Source organism: Gopherus evgoodei, chromosome 17 (assembly GCF_007399415.2).
Source record: "Gopherus evgoodei ecotype Sinaloan lineage chromosome 17, rGopEvg1_v1.p, whole genome shotgun sequence".
In the NCBI taxonomy this organism is placed as follows: Eukaryota; Metazoa; Chordata; order Testudines; family Testudinidae; genus Gopherus; species Gopherus evgoodei.
This window is the reverse complement of record NC_044338.1, coordinates 20,828,661-20,841,998: the sequence shown is the minus strand read 5'-3', so window position 1 is coordinate 20,841,998 and position 13,338 is coordinate 20,828,661.

Genomic DNA, 13,338 nt, shown 5'->3' with positions numbered 1-13,338 from the left:
CCCCGGAGAAGTGCACCAGTTCCCCTGCCATGCAAAGCCGAAGGTGCCTCATTGCAGCTACAGAACAGACTTTCTACATAGTAATCAGTGAAAAGCAGCCAGAGCTGAGCCCAGCATTTACTGCCTCTTTAATGATACGATAACTTACAATTATACATCGTTCCCCGGCTTCACAGACTTAACAAGCCAGCACACAAACCCTACATGGGGAGTGCTTCACCTACCGCTGAAATGCGGCCACCTCTGGGGTGAAGCAGAGGCCACAGTTTAGCGGCACGTAGCAACGTTGCAGTTTAGCATAGGAAAGGAAGGAGAATGCTGTTTCCAGTTGTAACAGGAGCAGTTATTTAGGGAGGTCAAATGTAAATACCCAAATCCAAATGTAGCCAGGGCAGGTAAAGCATCTGCCCTTACAGAAAGCGCCGGAGGAAGCAGAGGAATCCCCACAATACACCTCCCCAGTTGTGCAATGCTGAGCATAGAGGCAGGTGGCCCCTGCATGCATGACAAGCCCTCCCTGTGATGTGTCAGACTCTGCTGCGAGAGGCCACTGTCGGAAGACAGGACACTGGGCTAGATGGACCATTGGTCTGACCCAGTATGGCCATTCTCTTGTTTTTATAACACAGAAACATACACACACGTGTGCATCACAACAGACCACACACATCCCTATACAAATATACCCATGCGTGCCCCATAATGTAGCCATGGCAACACACCCACCCCAGCACCCCGTCGCTCTGTTTCCATCACTGTGGCATGCCCATTGTTAGCTCAGAAGGAATCAGGTAGACTGACAAGGATCCGGGGGCCAGTCCGCTAGGAAACTGCCAGATGTTGGGGGGTGAGGAGGTGGACCTGGCCTTTCTCAATGTTGCACTTACGCCAAACAAAGCACAGGCAGATCTCAGGCTGTGACCAGCGCGGCGGCTGGGCCTGGGCCAGCAATGGCGTGTATAGAGACAGAACTAGCTCTGGCTGGCGCCAGGCCGGCTCCTCGAAGCAGTGATCGCGTTCCTCTTGTATTTCTGATGGGCCCGAGAGGAGCAGAACTCCTGGGGCGTGTTAACCGGGCTCTGGGCATCCACTTCCCAGCCAGCAGGGGGCACTCGTGGGGGTCTCGCATCACCAAGTGTGCTCCATATGTCAGTAAAGCAGTAGCCCGAGTCTGCTTCTCCACACGCTGTGATTTTACTTTAAAAAGTGGACAGAGCTCCAGCCTAGGACTCAAGAGACCTGGGTTTTATTCCTGGCTCTATCCTTGGCCTGGTGGGTGAACTCAGGCAAGACCCGTCCCTGCGCTGTGCCTCAGTTTCCCCATCTGTAGCATGGGGATAACGATCCTGACCTCCTTGGCAAAGCGCATTGAGATCTGCCGAGGGAAGAGTGCCGGTTTAGCGATAGGCATTGACATTATTAACAAAGGGGAGGGTGCATAAGGGAGATGGTGTGATGAAAAGCAGTGTGACCCTCCCACCGGAATACACGGCTCCTTGCTGGTTGCCCCATCCTAAAATAGCAATGGCCCTGTAACGGGGTGGGACTCACCACCTGGCGCCTCCTGCTGGGGACTCTGGGAATTAGCTCTGTCCAGTGGAGCACCCCCTCCTGGTGGTGTCTCGTCCATCATCTCACCCTCAGTTGGCGTCTCTGGACCCATGTTGCTCCCAACTCATGGCATCCTCTTTGAGGCCACTGCCCTCTGGCAGTGCCCCTTAGTCCATCCACGCCCTCTTCCGGGGGGTGTGTGTGCAGGTAACAGGAGTCTCTGCACCAGCCTCAGCAGCCCACCACAACCCTCAAGTCTAGCCCCTCTTATGTCAGGGGGCAGGTTGCAGCCTGATTCAGCCCCTGCTCCATGGCCCAGTGCAGCACAAGGGGGAAAGGCAGGGGACCCAGGCCCGCTCACTACTCTGGGTTCCAACCCAGGGACCCTCTAATGGCAGCCTCTCGGCCCTCCTTCTCTCCCCTTGCCTTCCACCTTCCCTGGATCACTTCCCCTCGGACCCCATTGCACCCTCTAGGCCCTTCTATTCAGGGCCCACAGCCTGGCAGGCATCAGGTTGAAGCTCCACTCCAGTTCCCAGAGCCGTGCCATGCCATTCCGGTCTCCTGCTTAGGAGGCAAACCATCCCCACTGAAGGTCTGGGACTGTCATAACATTTCTTCCCAGTTCTGGACCTTAGCGTCCAAAATATGGGTGTTAGCATGAAAACCTCCAAGCTTAGTTACCAGCTTGGACCTGGTATCACTGCCACCAGCTAAGAATTATACAGTGCCTAGCTCACTGTGGTCTCCCCAAAACCTTCCCTGGGGGACCCCCAGACTCAGATGCCTTGAGTCTTCCAACAAAGGGAAATAAGCCCCTCCCCTTGTTTCCTTGGTACTTCCTCCCAGGCTCCCCTCCCTGGACGACCCTAGGAGATTCCCTGCTTCCAGTCCTGGAAACACAAGTACCAAGAGATCTAATCTCTCCCCCTCACCCAGAGGGTATGCAAAGTCAGGCTTAGTAAATCTAACACAAAGATTTTCCCCTTGACTTTTTCCTTCCACCAATTCCGTGGTGAGCTGCAGACTCAATTCCCTGGAGTCCGCACTAAAGAAAAACTCCAACAGGTCTTAAAAAGAAAGCTTTATATAAAAAAAAAAAAGAAAGACATTAAAAATAATCTCTGTAATAAGATGACAATATACAGGGTCAATTGCTTAAACGAAAAAAATGAATAAACAGCCTTATCCAAAAAGAATACAATTTAACACATTCCAGCAACTACACACATGTAAATACAAAAGAAAACAATATAAACCTATTGTCTTACTATCCTTGTACTTACAACTTGGAAACAGAAGATTAGAAAGCCTGGAGATAGAAAAATCACTCTCAGAGCCGAGAGGGTCAGACACAAGACAAAGAACAAAGAACTCACACCCAAAACTTCCCTCCACCCAGATTTGAAAAAATCTTGTTTCCTGATTGGTCCTCTGGTCAGGTGTTTCAGGTTACTGGTGTTACCCCTTTACAGGTAAAAGAACATTAACCCTTAGCTATCTGTTTATGACAGGGACAGACTGACTGCTCCCTGCCTGGGCAGCCTTCTTATAGGGCTGAGCCTGGCCCTGACTGGCTCCCTCCAATCTGGGCCTTGATTGGCTCACAATAAGCCCTTCTCTATTTGACTCCCTGTCTGCACAGGTGCACCCGCCTGCTGCAGCCCCACACTCTCAGGGAGTGGGGCAGTCTGCCCCACTACAGGCCCATCTAGATGAGATTCAGAGCTTGCTGGTGAAAAGGACTGGAGCCATGGATAGACTTTATTATGAGGAGACAGTGAGCAGAGCAGGACTGGTTAGAGAAGGGATGGGTGGTGGGGTGGAGACAGAGGGCTATAAATGACCGAAAGAAAATAAGATTTTGTGCTTATCTTGGATCCTAATGCAAGCACAAAGGGGCCATTCCGTGCAACTGACAGCTGGGGAAAGGAAATGCAATGTTCTTTTACATTGCACATACACAGGCTGCGGAACTCACTGCCACAAGAGAGCATTCAGGCTCAGCGATCAGCCGGATTCAACAAGGGACGGGAGAGTGAGAACATCCATCGGTGTCTATGGGATTTAAACCTTCCTGGTATGAGCCAACCTCTAAGTGACTGAACTAATGTCCCTTGGCTTCAGTGCACGTTGGATCCAGGCCTGAGGGCCAGCCTCTCCGTAGAGTTCAACAAGCTGGGTGAGGGGCTTGGGAGAAAACCTGGCTCCAATTGCTGGTGCTGAGCCCTGGGGAACCCGGCCCCGATCGCGGGCGCTGAGCCCTGGGGGGTCTGGCCCTGAATGTGGGTGCTGAGCAGGTTATTCCACCGTTGTCCTTAGTGGAGATTATTGCTCCTTGTTCAGAAGTGCTGTCAGAGACAGACTAGCTGGATCTGGGGTCGGAGCCTGTCTGATAATCTCTACCTTCCTATCTCCTCTCTTTATGGCTGTCGATGGGGGAAGAAAACATGGCAAATCTCCTTTTATTTTTTTTTCTTTCAAAAAGAGAAAATAATTAAAAAGAAACCTCTGGTACAGCTCCCCTCTCCCTGCCTCCAGCTCCCCCGATATAGCCTCTTTCCTGGGTAGCAGTTTATTATCTGCTCCCGGCAGGCAGGGAGAAATTTGCATTTTAATGTGGTGTTATAGCGCAACACAAAGTAACTGTGTCTATCCTCTGCCCAGGGCCCCTCACTCCCTCTGCTACTTATCAGCACAGCCGCTTTGCCTTTTATGTTGATGCTCATTTTCCCTTTCCTTCCCCTAGAACCCAATACTCTCCCGTCTCCTTTTTAGTTTTGTTTCAGTTATAAACCATTCAAACCCACCATAAAGAGATGAGCCAGAAGCCACCCCCCCAATATTTGCTGGACAAAGCAATGAGTTTGCACAGCTCCCTGCCTTTAGCCATCTGCGTGTGGAAGGTAACAAGGGGCTGCTGGGTGGGATAAAACCCTTCCTCCAGGCTAGCAGGCGTCTTTAGTTTGAAATCCTCAGGAGAGAGGAATTCTTACATCCCGCAGCCTTTTTGCTGTTATCTGTCACTTGTATCCAAATCAAATACACAGTCATCTCTCCACAGAGAGCGAACGCTACCTGGTTGTGGCTGTTATCTGCGCCCCACCCCCCGACAGGACTGGTGCTGCTCCAGGATGAGAGGGAGGGAGCGGAGGATGCTAATATGCCATGGGATTGTTCATCTTCTGGATCGGTTTATGTTTGCAAACCGTGTCTGTTACAACTAGGGAATGTACAAATGACATGAAAGCCTGGAGCTGAATGAGGCCTTGACATGCGCAGCCAGACAGCCTTGTGTTAATAGTAAAATACAACAGTAAGAGACAATTATCATCTATCCCCATCCACACCCAGCATCTATCTATCTATCTATCTATCTATCTATCTATCTATCTATCTATCTATCTATCTATCTATCTATCTATCTATCTATCTATCTATCTATCTATTCCCATACACCCCAGCATCTAATCTATCTATCTATCTATCTATCTATCTATCTATCTATCTATCTATCTATCCCCATACACCCCCAGCATCTATCTATCTATCTATCTATCTATCTATCTATCTATCTATTCCCATACACCCCCAGCATCTAATCTATCTATCTATCCCCATACACCCCCAGCATCCATCTATCTATCTATCTGTCCCCATACACCCCCAGCATCTATCTATCTATCTATCTATCTATCTAATCACATTCCCATATTGTCTCTTCATTACATATAGATTTCTTGACCTCTTTTCTTATTTCCCAACACCCCCGCCCCCCAATTTGGCATCACTGTGAGCGTGTGTTTCCCAAGGTGGCTGGAGCAGTCAGGATGGCAGTGCAGTCTGGTGGTTAGAGTAGATGACAGGTGGGTAGGGTGACCAGATGTCCTGATTTTATGACAGTCCTGATTTTTGAGGTTTTTTCTTATATAGGCTCCTATTACCCCCCACTCCCTGTCCTGATTTTTACACTTGTTGTCTGGTCACCCTACCGGCGGGTCAGGGCTGGTGATTGGGAAAAGGGCACAAAACAGGGCCAGGTCAGAGGCGTGAGCTCTGCGCTGGGCCCTGCAGTGGTGCCGTTTTCTCCCCAAGGTGCAGAGTGACAGAGAACTGACCGGACAATATTAGTAGCCAGGGGTATGGTGTGTGTAACACCGGAAATACAGCTCTCGGAACTCGGGATTTGCCAGGTGAGGAAAGCGGAAGCGATTTTTAACTCTAGGGAACCTGATTTCCCGAAACACCTCTCCAGGCAGCCCAGCGTGACAGCCGTGGACACTGGCTGATTTGCAGTCACATGACAGCTGGCTGCGCGTACTGAGTCGGAGACCCCAGCCTGGCCTGAGAAGACTGTGCTAAGTCCCTTAGCTCTGGGCCACTGTTCAGCGGGTGGATCCTGCTATCCATTCTCTGGATCCTGCCTTCCGTAGCTTATCAGCGATGCGCCCGGTAGGGCCTTCTCCTGTCAAACAGGACTTTCCCCATTGACTTCACTGGGACAGAAGCCAGTAGACGTATACGCCAGGGATATGAAAGCAGATGGCCATTCAGGGCTCCGCTCGCTTCTTTCATGTCCATCCATCCCTCCAGCTGACGCTCATCTCTGTGGCATCCCAGGTCAAATTCTCTCCACTGCAGAAATCAAAACATCTCCTCCCTAGTTTTAGATCCCCCAAGACAAGCTGCCCTCGGGAGACATTATAGCCATGCACTGGGGACGCACAGGGCTGGGCTCAGTCGCCATCCCAGGCAGTGGGGCCTAGTGGCTAGAACACTCTAGGAGATCTGGGGTCTAGCCCCAGACCCGCTCTGGTACTGAGGGAAAGTCCCTCCTGCCCGCCATAGTTTCAGGCTCCAGTGGTGCCCTGATCTCATCTGGCACTTCTGCATGCTGCTGTAACCCCAGGAAGAAACCCGGGTTGGTGGCCACCGTGGGCTTAGAGATTTCAGAGCTGCCCCCTGCCCAGTCTCTGGATTTAGGAACCTCACGGGTGGGCACCTTCGATTGAACAGTGTCTTTTGGCAGGAGAGTGAATGTGTAACCTGGGTTTTAGCTGCTTATGTCGGAGTCTGTGCTCCCACCTAATTAAAGGGGTCAGCGGGGGCTACATAGGCATTAAAGAAGAGGTTCCAGTCGAGTTCGGGTAACTTGATGGCCAAACCCACCTTTTGGCCTGGGCAGACTTTTCCTTAAGTGTCTGGAGGTGGTTCTGGTGCTTTTGGTGGCGGGTCAAGGAGCCCAATGCAGGAGGAATGCTTTGAAAACCGACCCCTTGGGGGTCCTCTGAGATTGGAGCTCCTGATCTAAACTTTACCAGGTCTGGATCCAGGGCTTGTTTTTTTAGTAAGCTCCAGCTCTTTCCGTCCCCAGGTCTCACAGTGCTGTATAAAGGGCTGCCAATGTCATTAGCCCCATCCTACAGAGGGGGAAACCGAGGCGCAGAGCCATGAAGAGACTTGCCCAAGGTCACCCAACAGGTCAGTGGCAGAAGGGGAGCAAAGCAAAAGTCTCCAGACTGCCAGGCCAGTGTCCTGCCTACTGGCTCATGCTGCCTTTTGGAGCAAGCGCTAACACAACGCTAACATTCAGCCGCTAGATCCATACTTAGGCCGCTAAATAAATGGCCTGGTTTTCAGAGAGCCGAAAGCCCACAAGTCCCATTAGCGCCTGAGTGTGTACAGCACTCCAAGAAGCCGGCAATTCGTGGGAGTGCCCAGGGATGCAATGCTTCAAGCAACCAGTATAGCAAGCCCTTGGTTTGGGTCTGAACACCTAGAATGCCAGAAATCAGGGCCAGATCTAGGCACCAGCGCTCCAAGCATGTGCTTGGGACGGCACTTTCCAAGGGGCAGCACTCCGACTCCTTTTTTTAATTTTGCTTGGGGTGCAAAAAGCTGGGAGCTGGCCCTGAGCGGAGGTGAGCTGTGGCGGTGGGGGGTGCCGGGGAGGGGGGTGCAGGAAGTAACCTGGGGAGGGGGGCAGAGGAACCGCTCCCTCTGCAGCTCACCTCTGCTCCACTGCCGCCTGCTCCCCTGAGCGCGCCGCCGATCCGCTTCTCCCACCTCCCTCCCAGGCTTGCCGCGCGAAGCAGCTGTTTTGCAGCAAGCCTAGGAGGGAGAAGTGGAGTGGCGGTGGTGCGCTCAGGGGAGCAGGCGGAGTGGAGGTGAGCTGCGGCAGTGGGGGGCGTGGGGAGGACTGCAGAAAGTAACCCTGAGGGAGGGCAGAGGAACCAGTCCCCGTCAGCTCACTTCCACCTCCTCCCCCGAGTACGCCACCGCTCTGCTTCTCCCCCCTCCCTCCAAGGAAAGGTAGGAGGGGAAATGCGGCGCGCCTGGGGGAGGAGGTGGGGCGGTGGATTTGGGGAAGGGGTTGGAATGGGGCGGGGAAGGGGTGGAGTTGGGGCAGGGCCAGGGGACAAGGGAAACTTATTTTGCTTGGGGCATCAAAAAATTTGGAGCCGGCCCTGCCAGAAATGTAGGGACCTCAAGAGGTCATCTGGTCCAGCTCACCATGATGAGACAGCATTAAGTCTACCTAGCCCTAGACATAGTCTCCGTCACTGATCTGTGACCATGAATGTGCCTTACGAACAGTCACCTGGAAAGGATAAATATGTGCCTACGGAACATGGTGCCATGTCATGGGGGTGACATCTGTTATCGGTGATTGGAAGGGATCTAGGGGGGGCTGGACACACACTTGACTTCTGCTGCCAGCTGCACCCAAGATGCACCCCTGCCTACACCGACACATAAGCTGCCATTCCCCCCTGCGGCAGAGAAACCGGCCGCGGAGAGAGAACGCTGAGCCTGCCTGATCTGAGAAACACTGATTTACATGGAGCTGATCGTGGCAGTGTCAGGAGTGATGTGATACAGGACAAACAGGATTAGCCGGGGAAGAAACATCCACAACTCAATTAGAGATGAGAAGCTCCGAGGCTCAGCTCCTGAGATCAAACAGGAAGCACAGCACCGGGCAGCTAACATAGCTGAGCGACAGGAGGGCACTTTAAATCCTTCCCTTGGGTGCTGTATAATGAAGCAAGAGTGGGGGACTGGACCGATATTGTGTACCCTGGCAGGCTCAGCATGACGAGCTCTGAGTTGAAGGTGGGGTGTCTTGGTGGATAGAATTTGAGATTGTTTAAGGCAAGTTCTCCAAAGGGGAGAAGGTCTCGCTGGGCCTGCCTCTCTTCTCATCAGGGCCTAGGAGCTGGAACTAGGGGGACTGCTGTATCCCTGACTTGAAGTGGTTTCCATCGTATCCAGGGTTTACAGTTTGGGTCAATGGCTCTCAGCCCCTCCACTATACAAATTGTTTCAGCTCCCTGCATCAGGGGTAAATACACTGAAATCAACACAGTGTTACCAGTGTGAAACTGAGTGAGAGGAGAGTGGCCCCCACTGACTGGAAGACACCATAGATGAGACTTGAACCAGGGTCCTAGTGGCAGCAATTCTACTTCCTTCTAGCAGGGCTGCTACAGGGAAATGTATGAGTGGATGAGGTCTTCTGGATCATCGAGTCCAGTCCCCAGCAAGTGATTTGCTGGGTGAAATTTACCCCTCTGTAGAGGGCCAGGACCAGATCTGGGCATCACTTGAGTCTCACTTTTTAAGACCTATGGGATTAGGGCCTGGCAGACTATGCTCAGCTTATTTTAGAACTGACCCATGCAGGCAGCTGGTCAGTGACCCCGGCACAAACAGCGGGGCTCTGTTTCTACAGCATAAGTGGGAATGGAGATCAGAATTTCTTCCAACTTGGCTTGTTTTCTAGATCTTCAAAATCTAGCCAGATTTGAAGATGATGGCTGAATGTTCAAAAGAATCCAGCACCCACTTAAGCACCAAAAAATGTGGCTGGATTTGAGAAGAATTTGGGACTCTGGGAGCTGAGCTCTTTTGAAAATCCAGCCTCAGTTGTGGGTGCTAAACTCTTGACAATCTATCCCTGAGCTTTCTTGTAAAAACAGGCTCTGTACGTTCTGTGCTGTAACCTAGTGCATAGTACCCCCACCTTTTATTACACTACATTTTGTATTCATTTGGTGCTAGAGTTGGTTGAAAATGTTTGGAATTTCAATAGGAAAGGCCAACCGTTTTCCCCTGAGGTTTTTTCCACCAATTTTCTGCCCCTTTTTTTCAGCCAGGTCTCTTTTGCATTCTGCACTGATAGGGAGAAAAACCAGAATTCAATGCAGCAGCGCAAGGTGGCAGAGCTGGGGGCTTGGCTTGCTGCTTTCTCATTTGGGGTGGAGCCCTAAAGGTTAGGGTGGATCTTCTGTCACTGAAGTCTTTAACTTGAGGCTGGGTGTCTTCTGAAAACATACACGCTAGCTCAATCACCAGATATGGGCTGGGAGCAGGAATCCCTGGGCAAGGTTCTCAGGAGGTCAGACTAGATGCTGGTCAGGGTGGAGAGCTGCTCAGCCACACTCCTTCTTCATCCCACCCCTGACCCACCTTCCTTGCCTGCCTGGAGTCGGGAGAGGCTAGTACAGGAGGTGGTGGAGAAGCCTCCACCAGCTCTGTGCTTACCTGCACTGCGGGACTTCTCCACTGACCATCCCTGGCTGCTTTCAGTCCATTGGGTCCCACTTCCCCATCCCAAAGCAGCATTAGCAGGGCACAGAATCCAGCCCCTCACACTGGGCGTTCCACCTGGACTTGCCGTTCCCTGACTCATTACCTTGCTATCGGCACTGTTCCCTGCGTCCTGGCAGCCCCACAGCTTGCAGGCAGGTGGAAGCCTGCGGCCCTGCTCTGTGCCCCGGCAGCTGAAATCGGCTGCGTTTTGCTTTTGTTTGGTGCTGAGCAGCAAAGCCAGGTTGGCTTCTGAGCCTGGAGCCTTGCCAGGGCATTTGGCCGCTTTATTACCTGGAGCTCCTTCCTCAGAGAGGAAAGTGCTGACCTGTCTGTCCGTGACTTTCTCCCCGTCTGTCTCTCTCGCTGTCCTTCCCTGCCCTGCAGCAGAGCCGACACTTCAGTCCCAGAGGCCACCAGCGGCTGCTTCTTCCAACTGGCGGAGACTCCAGCAAAGGGCCTCACTGGCATACCTGGCGCTGTCTGCAAGTCCGCGCATTGAACCCACTGGCAAAGTGTGGGTCACAACCCCCCTCGCGCGACTGGCCTGGGAGGGGATAACAACCCACTATTGCTGCTACTGAAAGGAGCTTCTCCTACAGCTCAAGGGGTAGATGGCCCTGCTGCAGTGGAATAAGATCCCATGTTTCAAACCACAGTGAGGATGTGAGGAACCTAGGCATGAAGCCAGGAGCCCTCAGGGAACTCCAGCCAGTGGAGATCACTGCACTGCAGCTCCCTAACCACACAGGCTACAGCGAGCCCATCACACATCTTCTATGCTGGGGCCACTGGCCAAGTGCCTGGTCTTGATCCTTATCCACAAGGCACCTAATGCCCTGGGCCCAGCGCACCTAAAAGACTGCCCAAAGCTCCAGGATGAAGACCAGGGCCCACGACTCCATTGCTCTGGCACCGTGCAACTTTCTACCACAGGGAAAGCTCCTCTGGGTGGTAGACGGGGCCTTTTCAGGGGCTGATCTGAGGCTGGAGAACAGACTCCCCCCAGGAACTAAGGGTCATTCTAGTGCCAGGTGTGTGTCTTCCCATCTGCCTTCTCTAGAAAACACAGAGCAGCGCAGACCTTTACAAAAAACTTACCGGAGCTCAACACTTCGCTGCAGGCAGGATTCTGCCCCAGAGAGCAGATAAAGGGGAAACGAACATGCATGGCAGGGGGCAGTCACATCGCGTAACGCATGGAGGGAAGATGCTCAGATGAGGGCTGTATGGGGTCCTGTAGAGACTAGACTAGGACGTGGCTGAAGGGTCAGGAACCTGATACTTCGTTCTTTTCTCATCGAGGGCACTACAATGTCCTTATGCAAAAAGGTGGGTTGTGTTTGGGTGCGGGTGTGAATGTCGGGCGGTGACTGTGTGGATCTATGCCTGGGTATAGCTGTGTTTGTGATTGTGTGTGTATTTGCATGGGTGGTTGTATGCAGTGCCGGTGCAACCGTTTAGGTGACCGTTTAGGCGGTCGCCTGGGGCACTGGCATTTGAGGGGCACCATTTTCTTCGGCAGCGACCGCGGCGGCAGGATCTTTGGCCACCCCAGTTGCCGCCGGCATTTAGGCGGAGGGAGCTGGGGCAGGGGAGTGCGGGGAGGGCCACCTGCAGCAAGTAAGGGGGGGAGGGCGACACGCAGGGGAACTCCCCGCCCCAGCTCACCCCTGCCCCGCCTCCTCCCCAAAAAAGCCGTGGCTGCTTCACTTCTCCCGCCTCTCAGGCTTGTGGTGCTGATTGGCGCCGCAGCCTGGGAGGCGGGAAAAGTGAAGCAGCCACAGCGTGCTCAGGGAGGAGGCGGGGCAGGGGTGGGGGTGAAACACCTGATGGGAACTAAGCCTCGTCTCACCTCTTGTCTTTGATGGGAAACGGCAGCCCCTTGGGCTTCGCAAACAGACAGGCCCCAGGGAAGCTGAGCTTCAGTCCATATAACTCATGCTTATTTTTAAACAATAGAACCACAGACCAAGTGTCTACCTTCCTGGGCGCTTATCAGCCTGTTGCAGCTGGTGCCCCATCTCAGCCCGCTAAGCATAAGGAGCTGAGGGTGATTCTACCCCATAGCCTGCCCCTTTGGGAAAGACGATGCTTTATAAGCAAACAGGTCAACCAGGAGAATTGTGAGCACTTCTATACAGAGCGACATCGAAGGACAGGGCTAAACTGCGCAATAGCCTGCCTGCACCCCCACTTCCTGCAGCGGGGAGTCATCTTCAGTGTGACTATCCCAGTGCAAATTTCAACCTGCCCCATTGCTGGCTTGGCTGTGCAGGAAAGAGCCAAGTCTCCATGCATCTCCCCTTTCACTCCCACTCCTTGCCCACCTGCTCCAAGGAAGAGCAGTGGGCACATGGCGCCTGCTTCTCCCCGTGTGCCCACATCCATGGGCTAGGAAGGTGGGGCATAATGGAGTTCTGGCTCCCACAATGCCCCTCCCTGGACACACACTCCACAGGGCAATGCAGCCCACAGGTGCCAGGGTTCTTCGGGTAAGTGTGTGTGTGTGCACGCATAGATATGCGTGACCCTGTGTGTGTGTGTGCGTGTGAGCACGCAGGTGTGTGTCTGTGTATGCACCTATATTACTGTGTGTCTGCATGTACTTGTGTGTAGCTGTACGTGCGTGCAGTTGTGTGTCTCTGCGTGTATATGTGTATGCACTTGTTTCTGCATGTGTGTGCCTGCGTGTACGTATGTGTAGCTGTGTGTGCGTGCAGTTGTGTGTCTCTGCATGTGTGTGCCTGCACACGTGTGTGTAGCTGTGTGTGCATTTGTGTGTCTCTACATGCATGTGTTTGTGTATGAGCATGTATGGGTGTTTGTGCACACTTGCTAGTGAGCGTGTGCATGCATACTTGTGCACACATATCAGTGTGTGTGTGTCCATGTAGTTGTGTGAGTGTGAGAGAGGCAGAGGCAGCCGCAGCGAGAGGGGCTGGGAGGTGGCGGGTAATAGGTTGTGTACAGTCTTACCAAGAGCCGGCAGGAGCTCTGTGAAGACATTTCCGCCCCGCTGTTAAATGTACCTACTCGCTAAAACACACAAATCCTAAAAATATCATAAACCGCCAAGCCCAGCGCATTATTAAATTGCTGCCTTGTGTCAAGCGGCTGGGGAAATAAGAGCGAGGCCAAGCAGGAGCCGGCACGCTGGCTCAAACCAATTGAGAAACGCAGCTGGAATGCAAT